Consider the following 16,541-nt stretch of genomic DNA (forward strand, 5'->3'; position numbering starts at 1 on the left):
ATCCCTATGACGCTTTGAACAACTTGTCAGGACATTGTCAAGCGCCAGAATAAAAGCCTGAGCAAAGCCTGAGTCTGCTTTGTTTTATCGCTCAGAGAAAGACAACAATAAGCAACCCCTTGAGGAATAATTACCCCCTTAGCAACTCCGCTCCCTCAAGCTCCCTCGAGCTCCCCGAAACCCACGTCCCATCCCCCGCAGGGCCCGCATAGCTCCCCCCTTCCTGAGCAAAACCTTATTGAATCACAGCTGAAATTGACAGTGAAAGACAGTTGAATGGGAAGTCACTGCTGAATCGTTGAACTCACTTAAACTTATAGAAAACAATAAATGTTTGTAGTGTACGCTGGAATGTCTTTTTGGGGATTTTCTTCCACAAAATGGCGAAAACTCCCTGCAGTTTCAGTCATATAGTCGACCTCGACTGTGACCCGCACTGTGACATTAAGCACTTCTCCGTCAACATGCATACATACGAGGTTTACAGAAACTAAACTCAGCAGTAAAATAAACACATTTTCCATGATGTCATGTAGAAAAGGACTTTGGGATTAAAGTAAATGATTGTTTTGTGCAGTAAATTTCTTTTTATACCACTTCAGAAATGACCTATTATTCACACTGGTATTAGTCAAGTAAAACCCTGTGATTTCCAATAATGGTTCAACATTTAAATGTCACGCTTTTCCATTTTCACTTTAACCTTCACTTTCACTCTGCTTCTCATTCGCCTGTGCAGGAGAGTGAAAACAAGAAAAGAGTGATACATTAATCCTCCTAGTAGCACATACTGGCCTGACTAGTACTGAAGCCAGAATGACTAATACACACATAACGAACATCGTGGATGTCTGCATTTTATCGGTTATTAATCTCACAGTTCTGCAGCTGCGAAAACAAAACAAACAGGCAGTAGCTTGGATACACTTTTTTTTATTGCTTTTAATTGGGTTTCCCACACACAACACAAGTTAGGGACATATAAATCATTCTCAGAACAAACAGACTGACAAGATTAATAATACATAATAGCAAAAGCTGCCAATGTGTCAGAATGATATGTCAATAGTTGCACCTTGATTAAATGGCTTCTTTGTGATCGCAATTAGAAGATGTCAGATTATGTCTTCATCATAATTTATTATTATATTATTCTAGGAAATATTTCCTGTGCTCTTCACAAGATACACTTTCACTGCATTGGTGCAAGCGCTGCCTTCAGTCTGTAAAAATAGGCCTAAAAATGAAAATAACATCTGATTATTTTCCGTTTACAGCTCCAGCGCTTGTTGATACTGTATCCAGAATAACACAGTATAATGTCACAACTGCGGTGTATGAGCAACAGCGTGAATAAACAGTGGATATCAAAAGCAGATGTATATACGGGAAAATATTAATCCAGGTTCAATTTAGAAAAAGTCAAACAATGTGTAGATCCATTGTGGCGACTACGCTAAACGCGCATTCACGGACTTTCCTATCGAGCGCCTCTCCAAACGGTGTTGACTGATCTGTTCCATAATGTCTGAGCAGCGGAATACACTCCGCTGTCCCGCTGAGTTTATGTCACAGCTTCTCCCAAGTCCAAGCTGCTGGCGCTTTGGATCGTCAGCGGTGGAGCTCACGCTGTTCGCAGCCATGCCAGGAGCAAACATCTGCTGCAGGGGATGCTGGTCCGCGGTCCAAACCAGGATTTAGTGTGATCCTAGAAACATAATACAGAAACTAATGATGGACTGAGGCCAACAACCACTTGAAGCTTGACACATGTTTCTCATACTAAAGAAAATTAGAGGTTTTAATCTTTTCTGGCAACATTTCCTTTTTTTTTTTTAAATGTTAAACTGTTAAGTGAAGTTACTAAAAACAACCAGAGATTCATAAAACATCCAGAATCGATCAACACGCTGATGCCTTAAGCAGATCTGGCTGCTTTCACAAACTTTCCACACAAAAAAAGGGCTTGAGGATTCAAACTGGCACAAAGAAGAAGTTGCAGATGAAGAGCTGAAATTATCACATTATGAGTGGTGGCAAAGTCTTTTGCTTCCAGCAGTGTGGATACGAATCACTGAGCCTTTTCACGTTGCAGCTGGAGGAAAGCCGCTTTGCAGTCAAATACCAGAATTAAGATGTCAAACTTAGTATCACTTCAGGCCTGAAAGGTCCTGATTTGGAACAAATGTGTCATTTCGATGAAATAAACAGCCTATTCTCATTCCCAGGGCGTCAAACACAGACACTTTGTCACGACCGTCTGCGTTCAGTACTGATGCTCAAGGTTTCCGGTTTGAGATGCATCGAGCTTTCCATTAACTGTAATGTAAACCCATCTGCGTCAATATTAAACGCGATGGGAAAGTGCGCCGGGAGAGTGGTGATTTAACTTTGTGAGCAAAAAAAAAAGGTACACCGGTGGGTGGGAGTGGAGGTGGATGGGTCCAACAAACACAAGGCGTTCATCCAGTAGACCGCTGTTTGTGTCTCATGTCACGTTACCGTCAGCTGTTCGTTCTTTTTAACTTGAGACGCTCTTCATATAGAGCAGGTCTAGACCGTACTCTATAGTTTACAGACCCAACAAGAGATCCCATGAGCATACATTATTATGCGACAATGGCAAGGAAAAACTCCCCATTAGCGGGTAGAAACCTTGGGCAGAACCCGGCTCTGGGTGGGCGGCCATCTGCCTCGACCTTCACTGTACAAACGTAGTAGTTTTTAAGCCCAATTATGTTTTTCCTAAACTTAACTATAGTGGTTTTATTACCTGAACCTAAGCATGTGCTTTTGTTTACTTCACAACTTTAAGCGCGTGTTTACTGCGCCCAAAAAGAGTGACGCCGAGGGTTCTGATGAAGCGTCAGTATCTGACAAGTTGGGATGAGAACGCATTGAAATAAAATATCACTTTTATTAAGAATAGAAGTGTGAACAGCTGACGGAGAAAAAGAGAAAATTGCACTTAAAATTAATTATTACATTGGTAATTAATTTTACATGGCAATTAGGTGATAATTAGCGAGTAAGTATTTGAAATTTCTTTGGAATTACTGACTGAATTACCCCAATATTTCCCTCAAAATGTATCGAAAATTACTTTATTATAAACATTATTTAATGATTATATACTGAAATAGCATCTAATGGTTAAAATAGGGCCCTTAAGCTTGGGAAGCGGCTGTGCGCTGCTCTTCATCGGAAGTGGAAAGCCAAAACTAATAGAAGACACTTCTGATCAGGCACAAATCTCACCATTGTGTGACTTATTGTCGACACAAATGTAACCTGGTAGCTATTATCATGATTCAGGGAGTTTTTGGAGAAATTTTAAAGAAGTTATTTGCTAATTATTATCTATTTATCAGCAGACATGGAAATAAAGTATATCAATTAACTTTGTATTCTTTTCCTGGAAATGTATTAAATAAATTACCAGCTATTGGGAAATAGCTGAATATAATTATTAAATAATGTTTATAATAAAGTATTTTTTTGGAGGTAAATATTGGGGTAATTTGTCAGTAATTCCAAAAACATTTCCCTTAAGTTACTTGCTAATTATCACCTATCTACTATGAAATTTGCGGAGCTGTAAAATGAAGTGTTACTGAAAGTTGTTTTATATCCGGAACAACAGTTGGATGTTGTTATCTTATGGGCGCAGCGTTGATCAGTGCACAACATCTGCTTTTTTTTTCACAACAACGTCAGAGGTGAGGTAATGCAGGTAGGTGGCCTCTCGACAACCCGCAGTCTGCTTTACCTGTGCTTACAAACCTCCCTCGAAATGACATTACGTCGTCGTTGTCTGCCCCTGCACACTCATCCACTCAGCCAAAGTGGCGGGACCTGTTCTTTGCCTGGGGATGGAACAGACGTGTCAGAAGGAACGTAGTCATCCATCAGAGTTTCTCATCTTCTTTCTGCCTGTCTGCACCTCTGAGCTGGTTTACCTGCGAGGAGTCACGTTCCACCATGCGTACAGGACGAGGCCTCATTCGCTTAGCTCTTTCTTCATTTTCCCCCCGGGGCCTCACACATCATCATCATCTCCCTCCAGCTTTGCTTCCCCTAAACCTAAAGCCATTCTATTGCTTTTTGTTAACACTCTCTGTTATTATCTACCCTCATCTTTTTGGCTCAACAATCATCCTTTCACCTGATTTTCTCTATCGCTCCATGTGCCCTCTGTTCTGGTTTTTCCCTTCCCACGTTTCTCTCCTATGCCTCACCTTGGAGAAGAGCCAGTAGTGCAGCATCAGCATACAGGACCAGGTCCCAACCTGCCTCGGAGTCTCTGCCTGCCCGTGTACGCCTGTCTGTGCCTGGGGCCTGCCACTGAGGCCGGCCCCTATCGGCCTCCCTCATCAGCACATCTACTGTACCTGTCTGCTGGCACCGGGCCATCCACACACACACAGTTCCCCTTCATTTACCCACAGAACCTGGTAGCAGGAGGGGAAAAAAAGCCTAAAATCTACAGAAAAAGACTACTCATGTTGGGGTCAAGCATGTTCGACCTCCATTGAGAACACCCACGGTTACCCGGAGAGGCGCACGTATACAGTACCGCTCATTCAGCCCGCTGGCTGCCCCGCACAAGCCCATCAACAGGTTTCTTTGAAGGCCACCGACTCTGTGGTGGGCCATCAAAGCATATCTTCATTCAGTTCCACTGAAAGGATCTGAGGCTCCTGAGAGACGCCGTGTTTGAAGTGATATCTCTGTGCCACTGCATTCTTTGCCGTGCTGTCATGACTTGAGTTACACAATAAAAAAAAAAAAAAAGAAGCAAGAAGCCAGTGCCACCACCCTGATCTTGTCTCACATACATGTGAATTACTGCTACCTTTGTTTGATCAGTGGATGTACCATACTCTGGTTGTTTATAGCAACTGTCAGCTCATAATAAGGCGGCACCGTGTGCGATCATATATTCCACTTGAATGAGGATCAAACAAGAAAAAAAAACAGAGTCATCCCTACCTGTTGAATCTCTTGAGGTCATGTTTCCATTACTCAGCCTCTTCTCGGCGCTCACCTGAGATCATCTGAAAGAGATAAAGCATAAAATGATTCAGAGAGGAACTCATTGAAGAATAAACATACAAGTCGACAAAAAACCCTGAGAAATCAGATGTAATTTAGTTCAGCTCTGCCCAAACGTGCTCCGACAAATATTTATTTTTCTACAGTACAATGAGAGAGCAATCAGTTCCTTCCTCTGTTTTCACAGGTATGATGAGGTTACGGTGCAGTCGCTTCCAACCTTTCAGTTGAGGAATGATGAGATGATTAACGGGATAGGAAAATGGGAAAAAAAACATGTATGCTACACGAGATTTTGTCTGACATTTCTCTAATTGTGCTGGAGAATTTTACCTCTCCGTGCCTCTAAACATTAGTCATATAAAACAGGATGAAAAATCACTCTTATTCAACGCAACCAGTGATGATGGGCCACATATACACAGTGCTTCAGTTTAAAGAGGACCTATTGTGCTTTTTCCCTTTCCTTTAGTGTGTTATAGTTTTTTGTGCACGTAAAAGGTCTGCAAAGTCCACACCAAAGGGAGTTACTTTCCCCCACAGTAACACTGGTCCTGAACTGCCTGAAACGCCTCGCTTGAAGTCCCACCTTTTCTTCCGTAACGTGGTGATGTCACCAAGTAACACATTTGCATAATACCTGCCTAACGGCTAGTTTAGCACGCCGTCAAACAAAGCTAGTTAGAGCAGAGCTGGAGCGGAGTCCGAAGAGTTTGGTTCGGTTGACCAATCACAACAGAGTGGGCCAGCTGACCAATTAGAGCAGACTGGGCTTTTCGGAGGGGGCGGGGCCAGGAGCTCAAACAGAGCGTTTCAGACGAAGGGTGAAAAGAGCTGCTGCAGCACAGCCGGTATGAGAAAAATAAAGCATTTTTTGGAACATTAAAACGTGTAAACATGTTTTAGTAGAAACCAAAATTACAAGTATGAAGCTGAAAATAAGCAAAATAGGTCCTCTTTAATGGGACAGAAGGCTGGGAACTACTGGTATAGAAGACCAGCTGCTGGCATATAGACATACTGTAAGGCCTATTTTTTTTCAAAGTTACATAATCATGATCCGTGCCGTGTACAATAACTGCAAAAAGTGACAAACATGTTTGTCGCTCCATCATCAATATCTAGGAAAAGGCCTTTGTTATTCAGGCTTAGGTTATCACTCAACTGCCCTGACTACCTTCTTTAAAGCTCTTGGTCAACCAGACCTGGTTTTCTAATGACCACATGACTTAAGACCTTCTCCAGAACATTTAAAGAGCCGAACCTGGATGCGACGTAGATTTACATAAAACAGAGTGGGGTGATCTAAGGTTTCAGTGGAACTCTGCAGTAGCTGGCAGGTCAGGAGTAGGGAGGCGGTCAAAGTGGCTTTTCCATCGTACCATTTTAAATGACGTGGTGTGTGCTGGTTGTATTTCATAAGGTTAACAGGTTCAGGTAGATACTGGATCAAGAAACTTCAGGTTTCTTCATACACAGACGTGTTTAAGACCAAAGCTGTGCTCTCTGGACCGCTGACAGCTCCGGTCCCTCTTCATCCACTCACGGACAAAGGTGCTCTCTGCTTCTGAGTTTCACTGTCCCAGACCTGTTACCTTGGCAACAAATGCACTGTTTCCAAGTGACACAAAGCCCGAACTTAAGAACCTCCTTTCAGGTTGAAGGCTCCAAGAGTTGAGGGGGAAAACAGCAATAACAGGACGGCGGGGAGAGAAACTGAATACCGGCAAATTGCTTCCCAGAGTTTCTGGAGGACATGGTAAAATGATTCTTTCTTTCCTCTCCCTTTTAAAATACCTTTCCCTGGCACCAGGCACCATAGGTAGTTGTGCTGGTCCCATTTCTTTTATATCCCTTCTTATATTTCCGTTTTTTTCTTCTTCTCTAGCTATCGTACTGAGCTAAGTGAGTTATCATGTAGACCAGCAGGCCGGAGCAGCATGTGGCTAGGCTAAGCCTTCAGATGAGGTAATGTTTAGAGGGTTGGCGAGCCAGGAGAAGGGTTGGTCAGGTCTTGATTAGCTCAGGGGTATGGGGCTCTCTATTCTCTCTAATATTGGACACCCCTTTGTGTGGTGAGATTACTGCCTTATGAAAAACTGCCCCTGCTGACACGCCTGATGGGATCAGAGCTTCCTGCCCGCTGCATCGTCCTGCTGCTTATGAGCTCTCCGCACCCAGGAGAGAAAACACAAACACCGAGCACACACTCGGAACCTCTCAGAAACTCACATGTTCTGCGCATCAACACGGACACACCGACGAGCACGCACGCGGCCGCAAACGTCACCTCCTAGGGGCTGTGATGTGATGACCACAACTGATGACCCCCAGATGGAAAACAACCTGCATTTATTAACGAGGCCAGATGACACACAAACACACGCTCGCTTGCTTTAACTGTGGTCGTCTCCTCCGGCCAGTCTCCAATGAAAATCACATGATGGACCACGTCCAGCAGAGAATCTCCACCCCGAAAAAAACCATCAACAAACAATGTTAAAAAAGAGAGAGGATTCAGAGGCAAAGCTTTCAGGGGATTTGATCCCAGCAGTCCTCTAAAAGAGGGCTGAGGCTATAGGATGATTTCAATTATTTGATATAATTTCTGATGGTCCATTAGTTCAAAATAAAGCTCTGATTATAGGCGATGTGTAAACAAAACAAAACAAAACCCGCATCAGAGGCTAAAGCAGAGCTGTGCTTTTTTCCAGATGTGTAATCGACTGTTAATTAGCAGTGGCCTTACTTTCATGTAACCTCTTTTTCCCCCCCAAAATAAATCTCATTTAAAACCAAGAACAACAGAATAAACGCAGCATTGTGGTTTGTTCAACCGCACAGAAAACTTCAACACCTTTCTATTTTCTACTGTTTAGGAGCCTGCACTAACAAACTCACATTTCTGCAGCGCAATCTGTGAAGGCAAATAAATACTTGGAGGTGTACACACACACACACACACAAAAACACACACGCACACACACACACGCACACACACACACACACACCCACACACACGCACACACACCAGTTAGGGACACTGGCACAACCTTGCGCCAGTGGTCCTTTAAACCAGTCATGTGAAACGACCCGTTCTGCAAATCAGATTACATCTCCGAGCTGAGGTCTGCAAGTCCACACACACATTCAAAGCTTGGGGCTCAGGTCCGCGCAACACACACACACGAACACACACACACACACACACGGCTTAATCAGATTCTGTCCCACAAACCTTCTCGTCTTTGTGAGTTTACGCAAAGTATCAGACAGGGCTGGATATAGTGGCTCAAAATGTGCATATAAACTTACAGGATACAGTACAGCACATATGGAGTAAAACGAGTGTAGCTAAGGCAGCAGATTCACTCCAATAAGAACAAAACAAAACAATTTCATTGTCAAGGAAAATCATAGAAGGCTGCGATAAGCCTCCTTTCAGCGGACGCTCGACTGCTGTTTGGCAGCTCCGCTGTGGAATGAGCACATGTGGAAACATGTTTATAGTGTGTTTGGCAGGAATGCAAATGATAGATGATTCGCAAATGATTCAAGTCCTATTTAGGTTACCGAGCGCTGAAAATCACACTAGTTTATTCTGCTTGAATTAGTGTCAAATTTTCCCAGGTGGTTGATTTTATAGGATTTTTTTAATACAATTGAGTTAGCAGATAAATAAGTACATGAATGATTGAATAAGCACAGTAAGAGTGATAAAACATGGTGAGCATGCAACTATTTTCATACCGTTTGCTGAACACTTTTGACGTCTCTGCACATTTCAGCTCCAGTGATTAGATTTGCAACTATCCGAGTCTTTTGGTCTAAGTCACGATGTAAAAGAAGCTGGTTGGCTGGCTGCTTGGTGGACTGGTCGGCTTAATTAAAGCCAGACAGTTGGAGGAAGTACAAGTCTCTGTCCCTACAGGATCTACATTAAGTCTCCACTCTGCTAATCAGAAAGCCCTTCAACTACATCAGCATGTCCCTCTGGCCCCGACCAACAACCAAACCTCATTTGTCTTCGCAACTTTTTAAAGGAAACTTCTCTATCGAGTCTGGAAAATCAATCACCGCGGTCTCGGCGTTCATCATAACATCCTAAACAGATCAGCTGTGTGGCTCATTGTCTGTGATCCTGTTGCCCTTGGTGCCGTGGAGGTCAGAGGGTGGGAAGCTGTGGGTGGCAGGAAGCTGAGACAGTTGTGCCTACAATGGGGTGTCAGGACTCTGTCAAGTTCAACTCAAGCGGGTCGATTCTCTCTGCACATCAGACATCTGAGAAGTTTAGCGATGGAGACCGGCAGCGAGGGGGAACGGAGGAGGAGAGGGGGCCGCGCCCTGGGTTCGATTGCACTGGAGGCTCAGATAAGGTGACAGGAAAGGGCAGATTGGGGCAGGGCATACAGGGGGAGCCGGCTGGGGCTACTGTTACACCAGGAAGAGCTCACTCATCCCTCAGATCACCTGCCACACCTGTGGAGGCCACCATCTCATTCAGTCATGCAGTGGAGTGGGGAATTGGCCACCAGAGCTTCAGATTGGACTCAATGTAAATGGATGAGGTGTCACTTCTACAGCAACTGTGTACAATTAATTCTTGTACTGGTTATTTTGGCCAAACAAATACAAATATGTGTCTACTTAACATCAAATCAAAGCAAACCAAGTTTTTAGATTTGGAACATCCCAGGCAGCGATTGTTTTTTCCATTAATTTCAGAACAGAAACACAACTAACAGCGTGACTTGCAACATGCTTGACAGAGTAATTCATCAACGTAATCTTTTCAACATTTTTTGTCAAAGTTACATTGTTGTGTGCAAAGTCCTTTTCGGTGCCTTCAAGGGCATCTGAGGTTTGAAAAGTGGTTACAAAACAACAACTTTCTAAGGCTAAAAAAATGACCAGATGTGTTTAAGCGATTGAATGCAACGCTGGCAGCTGCTAAGTCAAATCCTGAGTCTGTAGGCTGTACAGCTGCAGTACCATGTGACGACGGCAATAACAAGACAAGCAGGTTGGTTCAAGTCTCTGGAAGTTGATTTAAACTGTACTGAAATGAGTGAAAACCAGTAGCATTTGCTGGTTACAGCATCTTAAACTAACTACTAACACGATAATAACGCAAATTATTTTTAAGGCCAATAATTTCTTTAACGCATTAACGCGACTTGCAATTTTTGAGGTTGTAGCGGGCTCAGTGTTAAACCTAAAGTGAAGATACTGGCATTCTAGGAAATTTGAAAGCCTAAGGAATCCATTGGTACCAACCGTGTCATACTAGCGTGTCGCGAAGGAGCTTAAATAACGCTCCAAACTTTGGCGAGGAAAAACTGTCATGGCCATTTTTTTAAAGGGGTCCCTTGCCCTCTTACTACAAGATATGTGAATGAAAATGGGCCTGTTGGGCTGCAGTTTTCCATGTTATGATTTGAGCATATTTTTTATGCTAAATGCAGTACCTGTGAGGGTTTCTGGACAATAGTTGTCATTGTTTTGTGTTGTTAATTGATTTCCAATAATAAATATATACATACTATTGCATAAAGCAGCATATTTGAACACTCCCATGTTGATAAGAGTATTAAATACCTGACAAATCTCGCACTGTACTATACTGTATTGCATTGTGCTTTGATCCACCAGGATTTCAGTTTTCTGGCCTTCCGCGACCTCACTTGGTCTTAGTTCCATGGACTCTTTCTGATCCTCAATCCACTTGTGGACATTTCATTCGTCGTATGGATTGACATGCACATCTTCACTTTTTCTGTGAGCTGGCAGTTTGTTTGTTTTATTTTGTTCAATTCTGTCATGTCTATTTGTCTGCTTTTGTTTTTTGTATTGTAAAAAGTCTTTATAAATAAAATATGCAAATGAAAAAATGACTTGATAAATCTGGATGGCCTATTAAGTAACCGGAAATGCTGTGATGTAACTCGAGAGACATATGGTCAGTCCTAAAGCACACATTCCTGACAACACACACACACACACACCGGTAAAAATAAACCACGATCTAGTATCTTCATCTGGAGTGCATTTCCTGTCCTCCGGGTTAGCATATGTCCACTAGTTGCTGTTTTACACCACAGCATCTCTCTGTTGTAGCTCCCTGTCTGCACACAAACAACTGGAAATATAACACAACTTTAGGGACGAGGACCGCGACCTTAGACTTCTGTTCTGGCTGTTGAAAATATAAAGCGATGAGATGAGACTCTCCACATCTGGAAAAATCCTCCATGGTGGATTATGTTGGTTTAGGGTATAGTTTTGACAAGCACAGTTCCCAGTTTTGCTTTAATTCTCTCACCCAGGAGGTGCAACCATCGGCGTCATACGCTGACCCAAAACTCACTTTTGGAATGGAAATTTAACAGGATAATAAAGTTACACCAAGCGGCTCTTTAATAAGACAAATTAGACAGCTCAACCCTCCTCCCTCGGTGAACATACGGTGGAAAAAAAACAAATTTGTGTGTCAAGTTTTACAAGGTGAGAAGTGAGGAGACGCTTCTAATCAGCAGCAACATTGATGGAACAAACTAAAATGATCTTCTATCACCTTCTTAACCCAGCAGAGGTAGTGGTCACGGGAGCTGTGAAATGTTAGTTTTAGAGTGAAAGTAAACAGCCTCTCCCATGGTGGGCCTGTACCCTACACAGAGTAAGCACATGTTTCCCATTGTGGTTAAAAGGGAAGGGGATTAAAGTGCAGTGCAGCCGGAGCCACAGCCATACACCCCATGGTGGGATCACAGTGCTCTCAGGTCTTTCACTACTGCTGATGCAGCCCAGTTGGAAGTGGCTGGTGTTGTAGGGAGAAACCGTGGCCAGATCTATCAGACGGACTACTCCGGGTCCTCTAGAGCCCAAATATGAGGCCTTTCTTTGGGGCTGCGGAGGCAGACATGCTACCATGTTGACAGAGCTGCCTGACTGAGGCTGGCAGACACTCGCACAAACACAGGCAAGGTAGGGATTATGAAGAGGTGTTGAAACCGAGCGGATTTTGCTTTTCAGAGGCCCGATATGAAAAAGAGATCACCTTCAAAACTCATATTAAAGACAGAAACTGAGGTGGAGAGAAAAAAAGAGAGAAACAAAAGCAGGAGAAAAACAGGTTAATGGTCATTGCTTTTGGCTGCCAAATATGAGGTTTTCACCCCAGGGGGTCAGGGTCAAATAGGCCACATTCAGGTACCACAGGGGACAGTTAAGGCAGGAGACTGTGACTGACTGTGCAGCCAATTAAAGGACACTTTAAAAAAGGCAAATAGTGCAAGGGACATTGAGGAAGATATGCATAGTGGAGCATAACTGCACTTATCCAAAAACCTGCCAATTAACCAACACCCCATGAAGCTCAGCTGTGACCGCTTCAGCTGGACGAATTCCATGTGCAGCGAGTAAAAACACTTTCTGTGCAACGGGTAACAAAGGATGTAGAGGGAGGGTCGGACGCTGTTTCGAGGGGTTTACTGAGCTTGGTTCAATTAAAAAATCGGACCCAAGTCATAAAAGTTGTGACTTAACTTCTCTAAAACCTGACTGCCTATAGACTTGGCTCGAGTCTGATAAAAAACACACAAAAAAACACAAGACAGTGTTCTGTAGGCCTTGCATACCTACACACTTTGAATATTTAAAGGGTAACTTCTGTATTTTTAAACATGGACCCTATTTTCCAATGTTTTTGTGTCTAACTGATCCAGTATTGAGGGAGAGTGCTGCAGATGGCAGCTGCTCACGGGCTGCAATATGGTGCTATTGGGGCAAGCTGGCAGCGTCATTTACGTCCACTAAAAGTGCTTGTTTTTGCCATGACAGGCTCCGATTGTTATTAGAAGTGTCTGATATTATGGAAAGAGTCTTGTTCGAGGAGAAGCCTCGTTCTGAAATCTGGCAAGTTTGTTGTGTTGGAGTACAGAAAGCGTAGCTTAGTGTTATCTAAAAGATTTTCAGTGTCATGACTGAATATTTAGATGATTTCACAACAATGTGGATGAGGTCTTTGAATCCGATGGCCGTCTGTATTTATTTGAGCCAGAGTATACGGATAATCAGATTTCACAAGACTTCTCCTCGAGCAGGACTTGGACATGATAAGAACCAGACCGAATCAAGCGATAGGTAATTAAAACCTTTCTCTGTAGGGTCCTTTCCATAATGTTGTCAGACACTTATAATAACAATCTGAGCCTGTCAGGGGCAAAACAAGCACGTAACGTTATATTGATGCTGCTCACTTGCCCTCACAGCTTGTTTCTCGGCTGCCGGTTAAAGCGTTCTCCCTCAATACTGAACCAATTTAAAAAAAAGTGTCACTTAGACACAAAAACATGCGAAAAAAGGGTCCAGGTTGAAAAAATACCTAAGTTACCCTTTAACTATTGGGCATATGAAATGACACATTCTTCTTAGCTATGTAAAACTATCACCATGGGTTGGTGTTTATTGTCCACAACAGTGGAAATTTCTCTTGAGCTCACCAAACACAAGAAATGACGACATAAAAGCAGACAAGCAGTTACTAATACAAACACATAGACAAGGCCATGTGTGTAAATCTTCTCAGTCACTTTGTTGAGTTAAGAATATTGAAGGCATGTGGGATGAAGGACTTCTTAAATACATTTTTAGGTACCAGAGGGACTCTATAGCACCTCCCGGAGCTCAAGAGCTCAAAGCTGAAGAAAGGATGGGAGCTATCTGCCAGGAATCTCCACTCTCTCCCTTCTTAACTTGTAAAATGCTTACAGAGACTCGTGACTCTCCTTGGATGTGTCCTAAATGACTTGAAACTTGAGCCTGCTTTGCGCCAAATCACCTCTAGTACACTTTACTCCATCTACAGTGAGATGTGATTGTCACCCAGACAAGTTTAAGTCAAGTATTCCTACAAGTTATGAAGTGTCATTCTTAACCTCTTGGCCTCAACGCCCACACACATAAACACAGATAATTACATGTCTATGTCATGAATGTGTCTGTCAGTCATGCATCGGCGTATCTTCTTCCCAGCAGGGTTTTTATGTCGGACCTACAGTGTTGGTGCAGATTTGCAGGACTTCCTCGCCCACAAAAACATTGTGGGAGAAAGAGCACGGCATGTTAATGTGCATGTGCGTGGTCGTGTTTTGAAACTGGAAACAGATTTATGTAGTGTTAGGGATCAGCTCTTTAAAGGTCAGACTGAGCAAGTTAGGTCTGCTCAGTAAAGCCTGTTCCCTCTCTGATCCAGGTGACTCCCGGCCAATAGTTTCACAACACACGGGACAGACACGTAACCAGCTCTCTGACCACTTTCTCCTCCTTCATGACATCAGCGATTTCCCATTTCCAATGACGCCACGCTGACATTCAGCGTCTTTGATAAATTAGTTCCTACAGGGATTTTTTGTGCATTTCCGTTTGAAGAAAAATAAATGTCAAAAAACACTTTCTGGAGCCCTGGATTTTTAGATCTGAACACGCCTCCGGCCGCGAGCACGGCCACAGAGCAAGATGCCCTGGCACGGGATAAAATAGCAGCCACAGTTTTCCTATTGACACTGATCACAGCATTACATGGGATGGAGTTAGAGGGGATATCTGTCAAACTCCCTTGATTACAAACATCCTTCAGCGACACATGTTAAACGGCACACACACACACTCATACACACATTCATGCATCGACGCACATGCCTAGAAGCACGCCGCCACATGCACACGTGTGTGTGTGTGTGTGTGTGTATTGTCCATGCACAACACGCAAAACTCCCTATGTAAATGCCAGGGACTGCAACGGTGGAAAAAGGTGGGATGAGGAACACATCAAGGCTAATCCAGCCAGGGATTAGGAGCGGGCAAATATCACCAATAATAAACAAATGACTAACATTCCCGGTCTGTGTGGTTAACAGCCCCGGGCTGCAGCTAACCCAGCAGGGTCTGGATCCAATCCCAGCTGTTTATCAGTGCGAGTAGATGCAAACACTCCGGGGACAAACCCAGTATGGCGAACAGAGGAGTCCAACCGATCACTCCTCCCACTTTGATTTAGAGCTCAGACCTCAGAGACCTCAGCTTCATATTCAGACCAAAATGGCCATTTTGTTACCACTACATTATTCACCATGACATTGCCTTCTTGTTATAATCTGTGGGGTGACCATTTGATTTGCCCTAACCAATCTCCCATGACTGACACACATCCAACCACTTCTAACGGCGTTTTCAGTTCGACACTGAGGCCGAGTTAGCCAGCATACAGTTGTCAGTACATATAGTTTAGGGCTGTGTTCGACCGAGGAAGTTCTTAGTCGACTAACACTCATACAATTTTGTTGATTTAATCGACAGATAAACTGAGTTCCTTCACAAAGAATCACACAAAAGCACTACTTTAAATCTTGTGTTTACCAGAGATGTGCTCAGAAGTTTCTTGGAAATAAGTCATTCAGCATGAAAAAGCATAAAAAATGACTAATCGACAAAAGAAATCTTGCTCGACGAAGACCAAAACAGCCGATTAGTCAACTAATCGATTAGGATGGGGCAGTCCTAACATATAGAGATCACATGTTGTTTATGCAGAGTAAATGTGCAAATCTCTTGTTTTAGGAAAATACACATCAGAGGGCCACTCATTCTTTAAAAATAAATGTTTTATTATATTATGTTAAATTTATTATATGATTACATGCAGTTAAATATATCACGGGCAGTGATTTAGAACAGTGATTAAGCTGAATTAATTGGCTTCTTAGATATGATCATATGCTGCTTTTTTTATGTTTTTTTGTTCATGTGATTTTCAATTAAACATCTTTGGGTTCAGGAATCTTCGTCAAACAAAACAGTTAATTTTGAAGCCTGATAGAAATTGTACAGGACATTTTCACCATTTTGACTATGGATAAGTACCTCATACAACTTCAAAACACCTGAACTATCCCTTTACCCTCCAATTTGACACAACTTGCTAATATTACTAATTTATGTTACAAACCAGGGAAACCAAAAGACCACCAAAACCAGACTTTTTTTTATACCGTATCACTCGATAACATTCGATCAGTCCTCAAGTTCAAGGGCAGACGGGATTTTACGACACAAGAAGTCAAGACATGAAATAAAGCAGGCCTGCATTATTGCATTATTGAAAAATATTGATTGCTTGTCTCGGTGCCATGGAGATTATTGCAGAGGAATGTTGGACTGATAAAGTAATGGGCCATAAATTCCTTTAAGTAGTAACAGGGTTGGTTAATTAGCAGCGTGTGATGAAACAGATCAAAGGTGAAGCAGTGAAAGCAGGCTGTAATTTAGTCGCTGCAGTTTTCTGCTACCAGGAAATGGTGCGCAAAGAGAAGAACTGCAGACGCAGCGTGTTTCCCCTCCATCTGTTCTACCAGCTCTTTTGTCTTATGTGACATCAGATGAGATGCTCCAATAAGTCTCAACTTGGGTGGATGTTCGGAGGCCTTAAT

At 43.0% G+C, this 16,541-nt stretch overlaps 1 long non-coding RNA gene across 3 annotated transcripts in view; it reads right to left on the reverse strand.

Moving 5' to 3' along the window:
• Nucleotides 1–917: 917 nt before the first annotated feature.
• The window catches only part of LOC119502536, a 135,238-nt gene continuing 119,614 nt past the window's right edge, over nt 918–16,541 (reverse strand). For all 3 annotated transcript variants that reach the window (XR_005210091.1, XR_005210092.1, XR_005210090.1), the window contains exons 3-4: nt 4,993–5,057; nt 918–1,708 (exon numbers count right to left, since the gene is read on the reverse strand). This is a non-coding gene — a long non-coding RNA (uncharacterized LOC119502536). The remainder of the gene's footprint in view (nt 1,709–4,992; nt 5,058–16,541) is intronic.

The sequence above is a fragment of the Sebastes umbrosus genome, chromosome 14 (genome assembly GCF_015220745.1).
Source record: "Sebastes umbrosus isolate fSebUmb1 chromosome 14, fSebUmb1.pri, whole genome shotgun sequence".
Classification (NCBI taxonomy): Eukaryota; Metazoa; Chordata; class Actinopteri; order Perciformes; family Sebastidae; genus Sebastes; species Sebastes umbrosus.